This window comes from Aquarana catesbeiana, linkage group LG09, assembly GCF_042186555.1.
Source record: "Aquarana catesbeiana isolate 2022-GZ linkage group LG09, ASM4218655v1, whole genome shotgun sequence".
Taxonomy (NCBI): domain Eukaryota; kingdom Metazoa; phylum Chordata; class Amphibia; order Anura; family Ranidae; genus Aquarana; species Aquarana catesbeiana.
This window is the reverse complement of record NC_133332.1, coordinates 41,658,822-41,677,420: the sequence shown is the minus strand read 5'-3', so window position 1 is coordinate 41,677,420 and position 18,599 is coordinate 41,658,822. Positions and strand designations below refer to the sequence as shown.

The 18,599-nt window shown below is 58.8% G+C and overlaps 1 protein-coding gene across 4 annotated transcripts in view; it reads right to left on the bottom strand.

Annotated features, from left to right (window-relative positions):
• Positions 1-18,599, bottom strand: part of LOC141107544 (class I histocompatibility antigen, F10 alpha chain-like) — a 154,532-nt gene that overhangs the window by 64,358 nt on the left and 71,575 nt on the right. The gene's annotated exons all lie outside the window — the stretch shown is intronic.

Sequence of the window (18,599 nt, the reverse complement as noted above, 5' to 3'; positions counted from 1 at the left end):
CCAGGAACACCAATGATGGGGCACTATTCCCCCAACCCCCAGGAACACCAATGATGGGGCACTATTCCCCTCCCCCCAGGAACACCAATGATGGGGCACTATTCCCCCCACCCCCCAGGAACACCAATGATGGGGCACTATTCCCCTCCCCCCAGGAACACCAATGATGGGGCACTATTCCCCCCCAGGAACACCAATGGTGGGGCACTATTTCCCCCACCCCCAGGAACACCAATGATGGGGCACTATTCCCCCCACCCCAGGAACACCAATGATGGGGCACTATTCCCCTCCCCCCAGGAACACCAATGATGGGGCACTATTCCCCTCCCCCCAGGAACACCAATGATGGGGCACTATTCCCCTGCCCCCAGGAACACCAATGATGGGGCACTATTCCCCTCCCCCCAGGAACACCAATGATGGGGCACTATTCCCCTCCCCCCAGGAACACCAATGATGGGGCACTATTCCCCCCACCCCCAGGAACACCAATGATGGGGCACTATCACCCCCACCCCCAGGAACACCAATGATGGGGCACTATTCCCCACCCCCAGGAACACCAATGATGGGGCACTATTCCCCCCCAGGAACACCAATGATGGGGCACTATCCCCCCCCAAGAACACCAATGATGGGGCACTATCCCCCCCAAGAACACCAATGATGGGGCACTATCCCCCCCAGGAACACCAATGATGGGGCACTATTGCCCCCCAGGAACACCAATGATGGGGCACTACCCCCCCCCCAGGAACACCAATGATGGGGCACTATTCCCCCCCAGGAACACCAATGATGGGGCACTATTCCCCACCCCCCAGGAACACCAATGATGGGGCACTATTCCCCTCCCCCCAGGAACACCAATGATGGGGCACTATTCCCCACCCCCCAGGAACACCAATGATGGGGCACTATTCCCCTCCCCCCAGGAACACCAATGATGGGGCACTATTCCCCCCACCCCCAGGAACACCAATGATGGGGCACTATTCCCCACCCCCAGGAACACCAATGATGGGGCACTATTCCCCCCCCAGGAACACCAATGATGGGGCACTATTCCCCCCCAGGAACACCAATGATGGGGCACTATTCCCCCCCCAGGAACACCAATGATGGGACACTATTCCCCACCCCCAGGAACACCAATGATGGGGCACTATTCCCCTCCCCCCAGGAACACCAATGATGGGGCACTATTCCCCCCCCCAGGAACACCAATGATGGGGCACTATTCCCCTCCCCCCAGGAACACCAATGATGGGGCACTATTCCCCTCCCCCCAGGAACACCAATGATGGGGCACTATTCCCCCCCAGGAACACCAATGATGGGGCACTATTCCCCACCCCCCAGGAACACCAATGATGGGACACTATTCCCCACCCCCCAGGAACACCAATGATGGGGCACTATTCCTCTCCCCCCAGGAACACCAATGATGGGGTACTATTCCCCTCCCCCCAGGAACACCAATGATGGGGCACTATTCCTCTCCCCCCAGGAACACCAATGATGGGGCACTATTTCCCCCACCCCCAGGAACACCAATGATGGGGCACTATTCCCCCCACCCCCAGGAACACCAATGATGGGGCACTATTCCCCACCCCCAGGAACACCAATGATGGGGCACTATTCCCCTCCCCCCAGGAACACCAATGATGGGGCACTATTCCCCTCCCCAGGAACACCAATGATGGGGCACTATTCCCCCCCCCAGGAACACCAATGATGGGGCACAATTCCCCTCCCCCCAGGAACACCAATGATGGGGCACTATTCCCCCCCCAGGAACACCAATGGTGGGGCACTATTCCCCCCACCCCCAGGAACACCAATGATGGGGCACTATTTCCCCCCCCCCAGGAACACCAATGATGGGGCACTATTCCCCCCCCCCAGGAACACCAATGATGGGGCACTATTCCTCTCCCCCCAGGAACACCAATGATGGGGCACTATCCCCCCCCAGGAACACCAATGATAGGGCACTATCCCCCCCCCAGGAACACTAATGATGGGGCACTATTCCCCCCCCAGGATCACCAATGATGGGGCACTATCCCCCCCAGTATCACCAATGATGGGGCACTATTCCCCCCCCAGGAACACCAATGATGGGGCACTATTCCCCTCCCCCCAGGAACACCAATGATGGGGCACTATTCCCCCTCAGGAACACCAATGATGGGGCACTATTCCCCCCCAGGAACACCAATGATAGGGCACTATTCCCCCCACCCCCAGGAACACCAATGATGGGGCACTATTCCCCCCCACCCCCAGGAACAGCAATTATGGGCCACTATTCCCCCCCCCAGGAACACCAATGATGGGGCACTATTCCCCCCCACCCCCAGGAACAGCAATTATGGGCCACTATTCCCCCCCCCAGGAACACCAATAATAGGGCACTACTCCCCACCCCCAGGAACACCAATGATGGGGCACTACTCCCCACCCCCAGGAACACCAATGAGGGGCCCTATTCCCCTCCCCCCAGGAACACCAATGATAGGGCACTATTCCCCTCCCCCCAGGAACACCAATGATGGGGCACTATTTCCCCCCCCCAGGAACACCAATGATGGGGCACTATTCCCCCCACCCCCAGGAACACCAATGATGGGGCACTATTCCCCCCCCAGGAACACCAATGGTGGGAACACCAATGATGGGGCACTATTCCCCCCCCAGGAACACCAATGGTGGGGCACTATTCCCCCCCAGGAACACCAATGATGGGGCACTATTCCCCCCCAGGAACACCAATGATGGGACACTATTCCCCACCCCCAGGAACACCAATGATGGGGCACTATTCCCCTCCCCCCAGGAACACCAATGATGGGGCACTATTCCCCCCCAGGAACACCAATGATGGGGCACTATTCCCCTCCCCCCAGGAACACCAATGATGGGGCACTATTCCCCACCCCCCAGGAACACCAATGATGGGGCACTATTCCCCTCCCCCCAGGAACACCAATGATGGGGCACTATTCCCCCCACCCCCAGGAACACCAATGATGGGGCACTATTCCCCACCCCCAGGAACACCAATGATGGGGCACTATTCCCCCCCCAGGAACACCAATGATGGGGCACTATTCCCCCCCAGGAACACCAATGATGGGGCACTATTCCCCCCCCAGGAACACCAATGATGGGACACTATTCCCCACCCCCAGGAACACCAATGATGGGGCACTATTCCCCCCCCCCAGGAACACCAATGATGGGGCACTATTCCCCTCCCCCCAGGAACACCAATGATGGGGCACTATTCCCCCCCAGGAACACCAATGGTGGGGCACTATTCCCCCCCCAGGAACACCAATGATGGGACACTATTCCCCACCCCCAGGAACACCAATGATGGGGCACTATTCCCCTCCCCCCAGGAACACCAATGATGGGGCACTATTCCCCCCCCCCAGGAACACCAATGATGGGGCACTATTCCCCTCCCCCCAGGAACACCAATGATGGGGCACTATTCCCCTCCCCCCAGGAACACCAATGATGGGGCACTATTCCCCCCCAGGAACACCAATGATGGGGCACTATTCCCCACCCCCCAGGAACACCAATGATGGGACACTATTCCCCACCCCCCAGGAACACCAATGATGGGGCACTATTCCTCTCCCCCCAGGAACACCAATGATGGGGTACTATTCCCCTCCCCCCAGGAACACCAATGATGGGGCACTATTCCTCTCCCCCCAGGAACACCAATGATGGGGCACTATTTCCCCCACCCCCAGGAACACCAATGATGGGGCACTATTCCCCCCACCCCCAGGAACACCAATGATGGGGCACTATTCCCCACCCCCAGGAACACCAATGATGGGGCACTATTCCCCTCCCCCCAGGAACACCAATGATGGGGCACTATTCCCCTCCCCAGGAACACCAATGATGGGGCAATATTCCCCCCACCCCAGGAACACCAATGATGGGGCACTATTACCCACCACCCCCAGGAACACCAATGATGGGGCACTATTCCCCCCACCCCCAGGAACACCAATGATAGGGCACTATTCCCCCCACCCCAGGAACACCAATGATGGGGCACTATTCCCCTCCCCCCAGGAACACCAATGATGGGGCACTATTCCCCCCACCCCAGGAACACCAATGATGGGGCACTATTCCCCCCACCCCAGGAACACCAATGATGGGGCACTATTCCCCCCCCAGGAACACCAATGATGAGGCACTATTCCCCCCCAGGAACACCAATGATGGGGCACGATTCCCCTCCCCCCAGGAACACCAATGATGGGGCACTATTCCCCCCCAGGAACACCAATGGTGGGGCACTATTCCCCCCACCCCCAGGAACACCAATGATGGGGCACTATCCCCCCCCATGAACACCAATGATGGGGCACTACTCCCCCCAGGAATACCAATGATGGGGCACTATTCCCCTCCCCCCAGGAACACCAATGACGGGGCACTATTCCCCTCCCCCCAGGAACACCAATAATAGGGCACTATTCCCCTCCCCCCAGGAACACCAATGATGGGGCACTATTCCCCTCCCCCCAGGAACACCAATGATGGGGCACTATTCCCCTCCCCCCAGGAACACCAATGATGGGGCACTATTCCCCCCACCCCCAGGAACACCAATGATGGGGCACTATTCCCCCCCCAGGAACACCAATGATGGGGCACTATTCCCCCCCCAGGAACACCAATGATGGGGCACTATTCCCCCCACCCCCAGGAACACCAATGATGGGGCACTATTCCCCCCACCCCCAGGAACACCAATGATGGGGCACTATTCCCCTCCCCCCAGGAAACCCAATGATGGGGCACTAATCCCCCCAGGAACACCAATGATGGGGCACTATTCCCCTCCCCCCAGGATCACCAATGATGGGGCACTATCCCCCCCAGGATCACCAATGATGGGGCACTATTCCCCCCCCCCCAGGAACACCAATGATGGGGCACTATTCCCCTCCCCCAGGAACACCAATGATGGGGCACTATTCCCCCTCAGGAACACCAATGATGGGGCACTATTCCCCCCCAGGAACACCAATGATAGGGCACTATTCCCCCCACCCCCAGGAACACCAATGATGGGGCACTATTCCCCCCACCCCCAGGAACACCAATGATGGGGCACTATTCCCCCCCACCCCCAGGAACAGCAATTATGGGCCACTATTCCCCCCCCAGGAACACCAATGATGGGGCACTATTCCCCCCCACCCCCAGGAACAGCAATTATGGGCCACTACTCCCCACCCCCAGGAACACCAATGATGGGGCACTATTCCCCTCCCCCCAGGAACACCAATGATAGGGCACTATTCCCCTCCCCCCAGGAACACCAATGATGGGGCACTATTTCCCCCCCAGGAACACCAATGATGGGGCACTATTCCCCCCACCCCCAGGAACACCAATGATGGGGCACTATTCCCCCCACCCCCAGGAACACCAATGATGGGGCACTATTCCCCCCACCCCCAGGAACACCAATGATGGGGCACTATTCCCCCCCCCCAGGAACACCAATGATGGGGCACTATTCCCCCCCAGGAACACCAATGATGGGGCACTATTCCCCCCCAGGAACACCAATGGTGGGGCACTATTCCCCCCCAGGAACACCAATGATGGGACACTATTCCCCACCCCCAGGAACACCAATGATGGGGCACTATTCCCCTCCCCCCAGGAACACCAATGATGGGGCACTATTCCCCCCCCAGGAACACCAATGATGGGGCACTATTCCCCTCCCCCCAGGAACACCAATGATGGGGCACTATTCCCCCCCAGGAACACCAATGATGGGGCACTATTCCTCTCCCCCCAGGAACACCAATGATGGGGTACTATTCCCCCCCAGGAACACCAATGGTGGGGCACTATTCCCCCCACCCCCAGGAACACCAATGATGGGGCACTATTCCCCCCCAGGAACACCAATGATGGGGCACTATTCCCCCCCCAGGAACACCAATGATGGGGCACTATTCCCCCCCAGGAACACCAATGATGGGGCACTATTCCCCCCCCAGGAACACCAATGATGGGGCACTATTCCCCACCCCCCAGGAACACCAATGATGGGGCACTATTCCCCTCCCCCCAGGAACACCAATGATGGGGCACTATTCCCCACCCCCCAGGAACACCAATGATGGGGCACTATTCCCCTCCCCCCAGGAACACCAATGATGGGGCACTATTCCCCCCACCCCCAGGAACACCAATGATGGGGCACTATTCCCCACCCCCAGGAACACCAATGATGGGGCACTATTCCCCCCCCAGGAACACCAATGATGGGGCACTATTCCCCCCCAGGAACACCAATGATGGGGCACTATTCCCCCCCCAGGAACACCAATGATGGGACACTATTCCCCACCCCCAGGAACACCAATGATGGGGCACTATTCCCCTCCCCCCAGGAACACCAATGATGGGGCACTATTCCCCCCCCCAGGAACACCAATGATGGGGCACTATTCCCCTCCCCCCAGGAACACCAATGATGGGGCACTATTCCCCCCCAGGAACACCAATGATGGGGCACTATTCCCCACCCCCCAGGAACACCAATGATGGGACACTATTCCCCACCCCCCAGGAACACCAATGATGGGGCACTATTCCTCTCCCCCCAGGAACACCAATGATGGGGTACTATTCCCCTCCCCCCAGGAACACCAATGATGGGGCACTATTCCTCTCCCCCCAGGAACACCAATGATGGGGCACTATTTCCCCCACCCCCAGGAACACCAATGATGGGGCACTATTCCCCCCACCCCCAGGAACACCAATGATGGGGCACTATTCCCCACCCCCAGGAACACCAATGATGGGGCACTATTCCCCTCCCCCCAGGAACACCAATGATGGGGCACTATTCCCCTCCCCAGGAACACCAATGATGGGGCACTATTCCCCCCCCCAGGAACACCAATGATGGGGCACAATTCCCCTCCCCCCAGGAACACCAATGATGGGGCACTATTCCCCCCCAGGAACACCAATGGTGGGGCACTATTCCCCCCACCCCCAGGAACACCAATGATGGGGCACTATTTCCCCCACCCCAGGAACACCAATGATGGGGCACTATTCCCCTCCCCCCAGGAACACCAATGATGGGGCACTATTCCCCCCCCCGGAACACCAATGATGGGGCACTATTCCCCTCCCCCCAGGAACACCAATGATGGGGTACTATTCCCCCCCAGGAACACCAATGGTGGGGCACTATTCCCCCCACCCCCAGGAACACCAATGATGGGGCACTATTCCCCCCCCCAGGAACACCAATGATGGGGCACTATTCCCCTCCCCCCAGGAACACCAATGATGGGGCACTATTCCCCCCCCCGGAACACCAATGATGGGGCACTATTCCCCTCCCCCAGGAACACCAATGATGGGGCACTATTCCCCTCCCCCAGGAACACCAATGATGGGGCACTATTCCCCTCCCCCCAGGAACACCAATGATGGGGCACTATTTCCCCCCCCCAGGAACACCAATGATGGGGCACTATTCCCCCCACCCCCAGGAACACCAATGATGGGGCACTATTCCCCCCACCCCCAGGAACACCAATGATGGGGCACTATTCCCCCCACCCCCAGGAACACCAATGATGGGGCACTATTCCACCCCAGGAACACCAATGATGGGGCACTATTCCCCCCCAGGAACACCAATGATGGGACACTATTCCCCACCCCCAGGAACACCAATGGTGGGGCACTATTCCCCTCCCCCCAGGAACACCAATGATGGGGCACTATTCCCCCCCCAGGAACACCAATGATGGGGCACTATTCCCCTCCCCCCAGGAACACCAATGATGGGGCACTATTCCCCCCCAGGAACACCAATGATGGGGCACTATTCCCCACCCCCCAGGAACACCAATGATGGGACACTATTCCCCTCCCCCCAGGAACACCAATGATGGGGCACTATTCCCCCCCAGGAACACCAATGATGGGGCACTATTCCCCACCCCCCAGGAACACCAATGATGGGACACTATTCCCCACCCCCCAGGAACACCAATGATGGGGCACTATTCCCCCCCAGGAACACCAATGATGGGGCACTATTCCTCTCCCCCCAGGAACACCAATGATGGGGTACTATTCCCCCCCAGGAACACCAATGGTGGGGCACTATTCCCCCCACCCCCAGGAACACCAATGATGGGGCACTATTCCCCCCCCAGGAACACCAATGATGGGGCACTATTCCCCCCCCAGGAACACCAATGATGGGGCACTATTCCCCCCCAGGAACACCAATGATGGGGCACTATTCCCCCCCCAGGAACACCAATGATGGGGCACTATTCCCCACCCCCCAGGAACACCAATGATGGGGCACTATTCCCCTCCCCCCAGGAACACCAATGATGGGGCACTATTCCCCCCCCCAGGAACACCAATGATGGGGCACTATTCCCCTCCCCCCAGGAACACCAATGATGGGGCACTATTCCCCCCCAGGAACACCAATGATGGGGCACTATTCCCCACCCCCCAGGAACACCAATGATGGGACACTATTCCCCACCCCCCAGGAACACCAATGATGGGGCACTATTCCTCTCCCCCCAGGAACACCAATGATGGGGTACTATTCCCCTCCCCCCAGGAACACCAATGATGGGGCACTATTCCTCTCCCCCCAGGAACACCAATGATGGGGCACTATTTCCCCCACCCCCAGGAACACCAATGATGGGGCACTATTCCCCCCACCCCCAGGAACACCAATGATGGGGCACTATTCCCCACCCCCAGGAACACCAATGATGGGGCACTATTCCCCTCCCCCCAGGAACACCAATGATGGGGCACTATTCCCCTCCCCAGGAACACCAATGATGGGGCACTATTCCCCCCCCTAGGAACACCAATGATGGGGCACAATTCCCCTCCCCCCAGGAACACCAATGATGGGGCACTATTCCCCCCCCAGGAACACCAATGGTGGGGCACTATTCCCCCCACCCCCAGGAACACCAATGATGGGGCACTATTTCCCCCACCCCAGGAACACCAATGATGGGGCACTATTCCCCTCCCCCCAGGAACACCAATGATGGGGCACTATTCCCCCCCCCGGAACACCAATGATGGGGCACTATTCCCCTCCCCCCAGGAACACCAATGATGGGGTACTATTCCCCCCCAGGAACACCAATGGTGGGGCACTATTCCCCCCACCCCCAGGAACACCAATGATGGGGCACTATTCCCCCCCAGGAACACCAATGATGGGGCACTATTCCCCCCCCAGGAACACCAATGATGGGGCACTATTCCCCTTCCCCCAGGAACACCAATGATGGGGCACTATTCCCCCCCCGGAACACCAATGATGGGGCACTATTCCCCTCCCCCAGGAACACCAATGATGGGGCACTATTCCCCTCCCCCCAGGAACACCAATGATGGGGCACTATTCCCCCCACCCCCAGGAACACCAATGATGGGGCACTATTCCCCTCCTCCAGGAACACCAATGATGGGGCACTATTCCCCTCCCCCCAGGAACACCAATGATGGGGCACTATTCCCCCCACCCCCAGGAACACCAAAGATGGGGCACTATTTCCCCCACCCCAGGAACACCAATGATGGGGCACTATTCCCCTCCCCCCAGGAACACCAATGATGGGGCACTATTCCCCCCCCCAGGAACACCAATGATGGGGCACTATTCCCCTCCCCCCAGGAACACCAATGATGGGGCACTATTCCCCCCCAGGAACACCAATGATGGGGCACTATTCCCCCCCAGGAACACCAATGGTGGGGCACTATTCCCCCCACCCCCAGGAACACCAATGATGGGACACTATTCCCCACCCCCAGGAACACCAATGATGGGGCACTATTCCCCTCCCCCCAGGAACACCAATGATGGGGCACTATTCCTCTCCCCCCAGGAACACCAATGATGGGGCACTATCCCCCCCCAGGATCACCAATGATGGGGCACTATTCCCCCCCAGGAACACCAATGATGGGGCACTATTCCCCTCCCCCCAGGAACACCAATGGTGGGGCACTATTCCCCCCCCAGGAACACCAATGATGGGGCACTATTCCCCTCCCCCCAGGAACACCAATGATGGGGCACTATTCCCCTCCCCCCAGGAACACCAATGATGGGGCACTATTCCCCTCCCCCCAGGAACACCAATGATAGGGCACTATTCCCCCCCAGGAACACCAATGGTGGGGCACTATTCCCCTCCCCCCAGGAACACCGATGATGGGGCACTATTCCCCTCCCCCCAGGAACACCAATGATGGGGCACTATTCCCCCCCCCAGTAACACCAATGATGGGGCACTATTCCCCTCCCCCCAGAAACACCAATGATGGGGCACTATTCACCTCCCCCCAGGAACACCAATGATGGGACACTATTCCCCACCCCCAGGAACACCAATGATGGGGCACTATTCCCCCCACCCCCAGGAACACCAATGATGGGGCACTATTCCCCCCCAGGAACACCAATGATGGGGCACTATTCCCCCCCAGGAACACCAATGATGGGGCACTATTCCCCCCCCAGGAACACCAATGATGGGGCACTATTCCCCCCCAGGAACACCAATGATGGGGCACTATTCCCCCCCAGGAACACCAATGATGGGGCACTATTCCCCTCCCCCCAGGAACACCAATGATGGGGCACTATTCCCCTCCCCCCAGGAACACCAATGATGGGGCACTATTCCCCTCCCCCAGGAACACCAATGATGGGGCACTATTCCCCCCCCCAGGACCACCAATGATGGGGCACTATTCCCCCCACCCCAGGAACACCAATGATGGGGCACTATTCCCCCCACCCTAGGAACACCAATGATGGGGCACTATTCCCCCCACCCCAGGAACACCAATGATGGGGCACTATTCCCCCCCACCCCCAGGAACACCAATGATGGGGCACTATTCCCCCCACCCTAGGAACACCAATGATGGGGCACTATTCCCCCCACCCCCAGGAACACCAATGATGGGGCAATATTCCCCCCACCCCAGGAACACCAATGATGGGGCACTATTACCCACCACCCCCAGGAACACCAATGATGGGGCACTATTCCCCCCACCCCCAGGAACACCAATGATAGGGCACTATTCCCCCCACCCCAGGAACACCAATGATGGGGCACTATTCCCCTCCCCCCAGGAACACCAATGATGGGGCACTATTCCCCCCACCCCAGGAACACCAATGATGGGGCACTATTCCCCCCACCCCAGGAACACCAATGATGGGGCACTATTCCCATCCCAGGAACACCAATGATGAGGCACTATTCCCCCCAAGGAACACCAATGATGGGGCACTATTCCCCTCCCCCCAGGAACACCAATGATGGGGCACTATTCCTCTCCCCCCAGGAACACCAATGATGGGGCACTATTCCCCCCCAGGAACACCAATGGTGGGGCACTATTCCCCTCCCCCCAGGAACACCAATAATAGGGCACTATTCCCCTCCCCCCAGGAACACCAATGATGGGGCACTATTCCCCTCCCCCCAGGAACACCAATAATAGGGCACTATTCCCCTCCCCCCAGGAACACCAATGATGGGGCACTATTCCCCTCCCCCCAGGAACACCAATGATGGGGCACTATTCCCCTCCCCCCAGGAACACCAATGATGGGGCACTATTCCCCCCACCCCCAGGAACACCAATGATGGGGCACTATTCCCCCCCCAGGAACACCAATGATGGGGCACTATTCCCCCCCCAGGAACACCAATGATGGGGCACTATTCCCCCCCACCCCCAGGAACAGCAATTATGGGCCACTATTCCCCCCCCAGGAACACCAATGATGGGGCACTATTCCCCCCCACCCCCAGGAACAGCAATTATGGGCCACTACTCCCCACCCCCAGGAACACCAATGATGGGGCACTATTCCCCTCCCCCCAGGAACACCAATGATAGGGCACTATTCCCCTCCCCCCAGGAACACCAATGATGGGGCACTATTTCCCCCCCCAGGAACACCAATGATGGGGCACTATTCCCCCCACCCCCAGGAACACCAATGATGGGGCACTATTCCCCCCACCCCCAGGAACACCAATGATGGGGCACTATTCCCCCCACCCCCAGGAACACCAATGATGGGGCACTATTCCCCCCCCCAGGAACACCAATGATGGAACACTATTCCCCCCCAGGAACACCAATGATGGGGCACTATTCCCCCCCCAGGAACACCAATGGTGGGGCACTATTCCCCCCCAGGAACACCAATGATGGGACACTATTCCCCACCCCCAGGAACACCAATGATGGGGCACTATTCCCCTCCCCCCAGGAACACCAATGATGGGGCACTATTCCCCCCCCAGGAACACCAATGATGGGGCACTATTCCCCTCCCCCCAGGAACACCAATGATGGGGCACTATTCCCCCCCAGGAACACCAATGATGGGGCACTATTCCTCTCCCCCCAGGAACACCAATGATGGGGTACTATTGCCCCCCAGGAACACCAATGGTGGGGCACTATTCCCCCCACCCCCAGGAACACCAATGATGGGGCACTATTCCCCCCCCAGGAACACCAATGATGGGGCACTATTCCCCTCCCCCCAGGAACACCAATGATGGGGCACTATTTCCCCCCCCCAGGAACACCAATGATGGGGGCACTATTCCCCCCACCCCCAGGAACACCAATGATGGGGCACTATTCCCCCCACCCCCAGGAACACCAATGATGGGGCACTATTCCCCCAACCCCCAGGAACACCAATGATGGGGCACTATTTCCCCCACCCCAGGAACACCAATGATGGGGCACTATTCCCCTCCCCCCAGGAACACCAATGATGGGGCACTATTCCCCCCCCCAGGAACACCAATGATGGGGCACTATTTCCCCCACCCCAGGAACACCAATGATGGGGCACTATTCCCCTCCCCCCAGGAACACCAATGATGGGGCACTATTCCCCCCCCGGAACACCAATGATGGGGCACTATTCCCCTCCCCCCAGGAACACCAATGATGGGGTACTATTCCCCCCCAGGAACACCAATGGTGGGGCACTATTCCCCCCACCCCCAGGAACACCAATGATGGGGCACTATTCCCCCCAGGAACACCAATGATGGGGCACTATTCCCCCCCCAGGAACACCAATGATGGGGCACTATTCCCCTCCCCCCAGGAACACCAATGATGGGGCACTATTCCCCCCCCGGAACACCAATGATGGGGCACTATTCCCCTCCCCCAGGAACACCAATGATGGGGCACTATTCCCCTCCCCCCAGGAACACCAATGATGGGGCACTATTCCCCCCACCCCCAGGAACACCAATGATGGGGCACTATTCCCCTCCCCCAGGAACACCAATGATGGGGCACTATTCCCCTCCCCCCAGGAACACCAATGATGGGGCACTATTCCCCCCACCCCCAGGAACACCAAAGATGGGGCACTATTTCCCCCACCCCAGGAACACCAATGATGGGGTACTATTCCCCTCCCCCCAGGAACACCAATGATGGGGCACTATTCCTCTCCCCCCAGGAACACCAATGATGGGGCACTATTTCCCCCACCCCCAGGAACACCAATGATGGGGCACTATTCCCCCCACCCCCAGGAACACCAATGATGGGGCACTATTCCCCACCGCCAGGAACACCAATGATGGGGAACTATTCCCCTCCCCCCAGGAACACCAATGATGGGGCACTATTCCCCTCCCCAGGAACACCAATGATGGGGCACTATTCCCCCCCCCAGGAACACCAATGATGGGGCACAATTCCCCTCCCCCCAGGAACACCAATGATGGGGCACTATTCCCCCCCCAGGAACACCAAAGGAACACCAATGGTGGGGCACTATTCCCCCCACCCCCAGGAACACCAATGATGGGGCACTATTTCCCCCACCCCAGGAACACCAATGATGGGGCACTATTCCCCTCCCCCCAGGAACACCAATGATGGGGCACTATTCCCCCCCCCGAACACCAATGATGGGGCACTAATCCCCTCCCCCCAGGAACACCAATGATGGGGTACTATTCCCCCCCAGGAACACCAATGGTGGGGCACTATTCCCCCACCCCCAGGAACACCAATGATGGGGCACTATTCCCCCAGGAACACCAATGATGGGGCACTATTCCCCCCCCAGGAACACCAATGATGGGGCACTATTCCCCTCCCCCCAGGAACACCAATGATGGGGCACTATTCCCCCCCCGGAACACCAATGATGGGGCACTATTCCCCTCCCCCAGGAACACCAATGATGGGGCACTATTCCCCTCCCCCCAGGAACACCAATGATGGGGCACTATCCCCCCCCCCCAGGAACACCAATGATGGGGCACTATTCCCCTCCCCCCAGGAACACCAATGATGGGGCACTATTCCCCCCCAGGAACACCAATGATGGGGCACTATTCCCCCCCAGGAACACCAATGGTGGGGCACTATTCCCCCCCACCCCCAGGAACACCAATGATGGGACACTATTCCCCACCCCCAGGAACACCAATGATGGGGCACTATTCCCCTCCCCCCAGGAACACCAATGATGGGGCACTATTCCTCTCCCCCCAGGAACACCAATGATGGGGCACTATCCCCCCCAGGATCACCAATGATGGGGCACTATTCTCCCCCAGGAACACCAATGATGGGGCACTATTCCCCCCCAGGAACACCAATGATGGGGCACTATTCCCCTCCCCCCAGGAACACCAATGATGGGGCACTATTCCCCTCCCCCAGGAACACCAATGATGGGGCACTAGTCCCCCCAGGAACACCAATAATAGGGCACTACTCCCCACCCCCAGGAACACCAATGATGGGGCACTACTCCCCACCCCAGGAACACCAATGATGGGGCACTATTCCCCTCCCCCCAGGAACACCAATGATGGGGCACTATTTCCCCCCCCCAGGAACACCAATGATGGGGGCACTATTCCCCCCACCCCCAGGAACACCAATGATGGGGCACTATTCCCCCCACCCCCAGGAACACCAATGATGGGGCACTATTCCCCCAACCCCCAGGAACACCAATGATGGGGCACTATTTCCCCCACCCCAGGAACACCAATGATGGGGCACTATTCCCCTCCCCCCAGGAACACCAATGATGGGGCACTATTCCCCCCCCCCAGGAACACCAATGATGGGGCACTATTCCCCCCCAGGAACACCAATGATGGGACACTATTCCCCCCCAGGAACACCAATGGTGGGGCACTATTCCCCCCACCCCCAGGAACACCAATGATGGGGCACTATTCCCCCCACCCCAGGAACACCAATGATGGGGCACTATTCCCCTCCCCCCAGGAACACCAATGGTGGGGCACTATTCCCCCCCCAGGAACACCAATGATGGGGCACTATTCCCCTCCCCCCAGGAACACCAATGATGGGGCACTATTCCCCTCCCCCCAGGAACACCAATGATGGGGCACTATTCCCCTCCCCCCAGGAACACCAATGATAGGGCACTATTCCCCCCCAGGAACACCAATGGTGGGGCACTATTCCCCTCCCCCCAGGAACACCGATGATGGGGCACTATTCCCCTCCCCCCAGGAACACCAATGATGGGGCACTATTCCCCCCCCCAGTAACACCAATGATGGGGCACTATTCCCCTCCCCCCAGAAACACCAATGATGGGGCACTATTCACCTCCCCCAGGAACACCAATGATGGGGCACTATTCCCCTCCCCCAGGAACACCAATGATGGGGCACTATTCCTCTCCCCCCAGGAACACCAATGATGGGGCACTATCCCCCCCAGGATCACCAATGATGGGTCACTAATTCCCCCCACCCCCAGGAACACCAATGATGGGGCACTATCCCCCCCCAGGAACACCAATGATGGGGCACTATTCCCCCCCCCCAGGAACACCAATGATGGGGCACTATTCCCCCCCAGGAACACCAATGATGGGTCACTATTCCCCCCCCAGGAACACCAATGATGGGGCACTATTCCCCCCCCAGGAACACCAATGATGGGGCACTATTCCCCCCCCCCCAGGAACACCAATGATGGGGCACTATTCCCCCCCCCCCAGGAACACCAATGATGGGGCACTATTCCCCTCCCCCCAGGAACACCAATGATGGGGCACTATTCCTCTCCCCCCAGGAACACCAATGATGGGGCACTATCCCCCCCAGGATCACCAATGATGGGGCACTATTCCCCCCCAGGAACACCAATGATGGGGCACTATTCCCCCCCAGGAACACCAATGATGGGGCACTATTCCCCTCCCCCCAGGAACACCAATGATGGGGCACTATTCCCCTCCCCCAGGAACACCAATGATGGGGCACTAGTCCCCCCCAGGAACACCAATAATAGGGCACTACTCCCCACCCCCAGGAACACCAATGATGGGGCACTACTCCCCACCCCCAGGAACACCAATGATGGGGCACTATTCCCCTCCCCCCAGGAACACCAATGATGGGGCACTATTCCCCCCACCCCAGGAACACCAATGATGGGGCACTATTCCCCCCCACCCCCAGGAACACCAATGATGGGGCACTATTCCCCCCACCCTAGGAACACCAATGATGGGGCACTATTCCCCCCACCCCCAGGAACACCAATGATGGGGCAATATTCCCCCCACCCCAGGAACACCAATGATGGGGCACTATTACCCACCACCCCCAGGAACACCAATGATGGGGCACTATTCCCCCCACCCCCAGGAACACCAATGATAGGGCACTATTCCCCCCACCCCAGGAACACCAATGATGGGGCACTATTCCCCTCCCCCCAGGAACACCAATGATGGGGCACTATTCCCCCCACCCCAGGAACACCAATGATGGGGCACTATTCCCCCCACCCCAGGAACACCAATGATGGGGCACTATTCCCCCCCCAGGAACACCAATGATGAGGCACTATTCCCCCCCAGGAACACCAATGATGGGGCACTATTCCCCTCCCCCCAGGAACACCAATGATGGGGCACTATTCCTCTCCCCCCAGGAACACCAATGATGGGGCACTATTCCCCCCCAGGAACACCAATGGTGGGGCACTATTCCCCCCACCCCCAGGAACACCAATGATGGGGCACTATCCCCCCCCAGGAACACCAATGATGGGGCACTATTCCCCCCCCCAGGAATACCAATGATGGGGCACTATTCCCCTCCCCCCAGGAACACCAATGATGGGGCACTATTCCCCTCCCCCCAGGAACACCAATAATAGGGCACTATTCCCCTCCCCCCAGGAACACCAATGATGGGGCACTATTCCCCTCCCCCCAGGAACACCAATGATGGGGCACTATTCCCCTCCCCCCAGGAACACCAATGATGGGGCACTATTCCCCCCACCCCCAGGAACACCAATGATGGGGCACTATTCCCCCCCCAGGAACACCAATGATGGGGCACTATTCCCCCCCCCAGGAACACCAATGATGGGGCACTATTCCCCCCACCCCCAGGAACACCAATGATGGGGCACTATTCCCCCCACCCCCAGGAACACCAATGATGGGGCACTATTCCCCTCCCCCCAGGAAACCCAATGATGGGGCACTAATCCCCCCAGGAACACCAATGATGGGGCACTATTCCCCTCCCCCCAGGATCACCAATGATGGGGCACTATCCCCCCCAGGATCACCAATGATGGGGCACTATTCCCCCCCCAGGAACACCAATGATGGGGCACTATTCCCCTCCCCCCAGGAACACCAATGATGGGGCACTATTCCCCCTCAGGAACACCAATGATGGGGCACTATTCCCCCTCAGGAACACCAATGATGGGGCACTATTCCCCCCCAGGAACACCAATGATGGGGCACTATTCCCCCCACCCCCAGGAACACCAATGATGGGGCACTATTCCCCCCACCCCCAGGAACACCAATGATGGGGCACTATTCCCCCCCACCCCCAGGAACAGCAATTATGGGCCACTATTCCCCCCCCCAGGAACACCAATGATGGGGCACTATTCCCCCCCACCCCCAGGAACAGCAATTATGGGCCACTACTCCCCACCCCCAGGAACACCAATGATGGGGCACTATTCCCCTCCCCCCAGGAACACCAATGATAGGGCACTATTCCCCTCCCCCCAGGAACACCAATGATGGGGCACTATTTCCCCCCCCAGGAACACCAATGATGGGGCACTATTCCCCCCACCCCCAGAAACACCAATGATGGGGCACTATTCCCCCCACCCCCAGGAACACCAATGATGGGGCACTATTCCCCCCACCCCCAGGAACACCAATGATGGGGCACTATTCCCCCCCCCAGGAACACCAATGATGGGGCACTATTCCCCCCCAGGAACACCAATGATGGGGCACTATTCCCCCCCCAGGAACACCAATGGTGGGGCACTATTCCCCCCCAGGAACACCAATGATGGGACACTATTCCCCACCCCCAGGAACACCAATGATGGGGCACTATTCCCCTCCCCCCAGG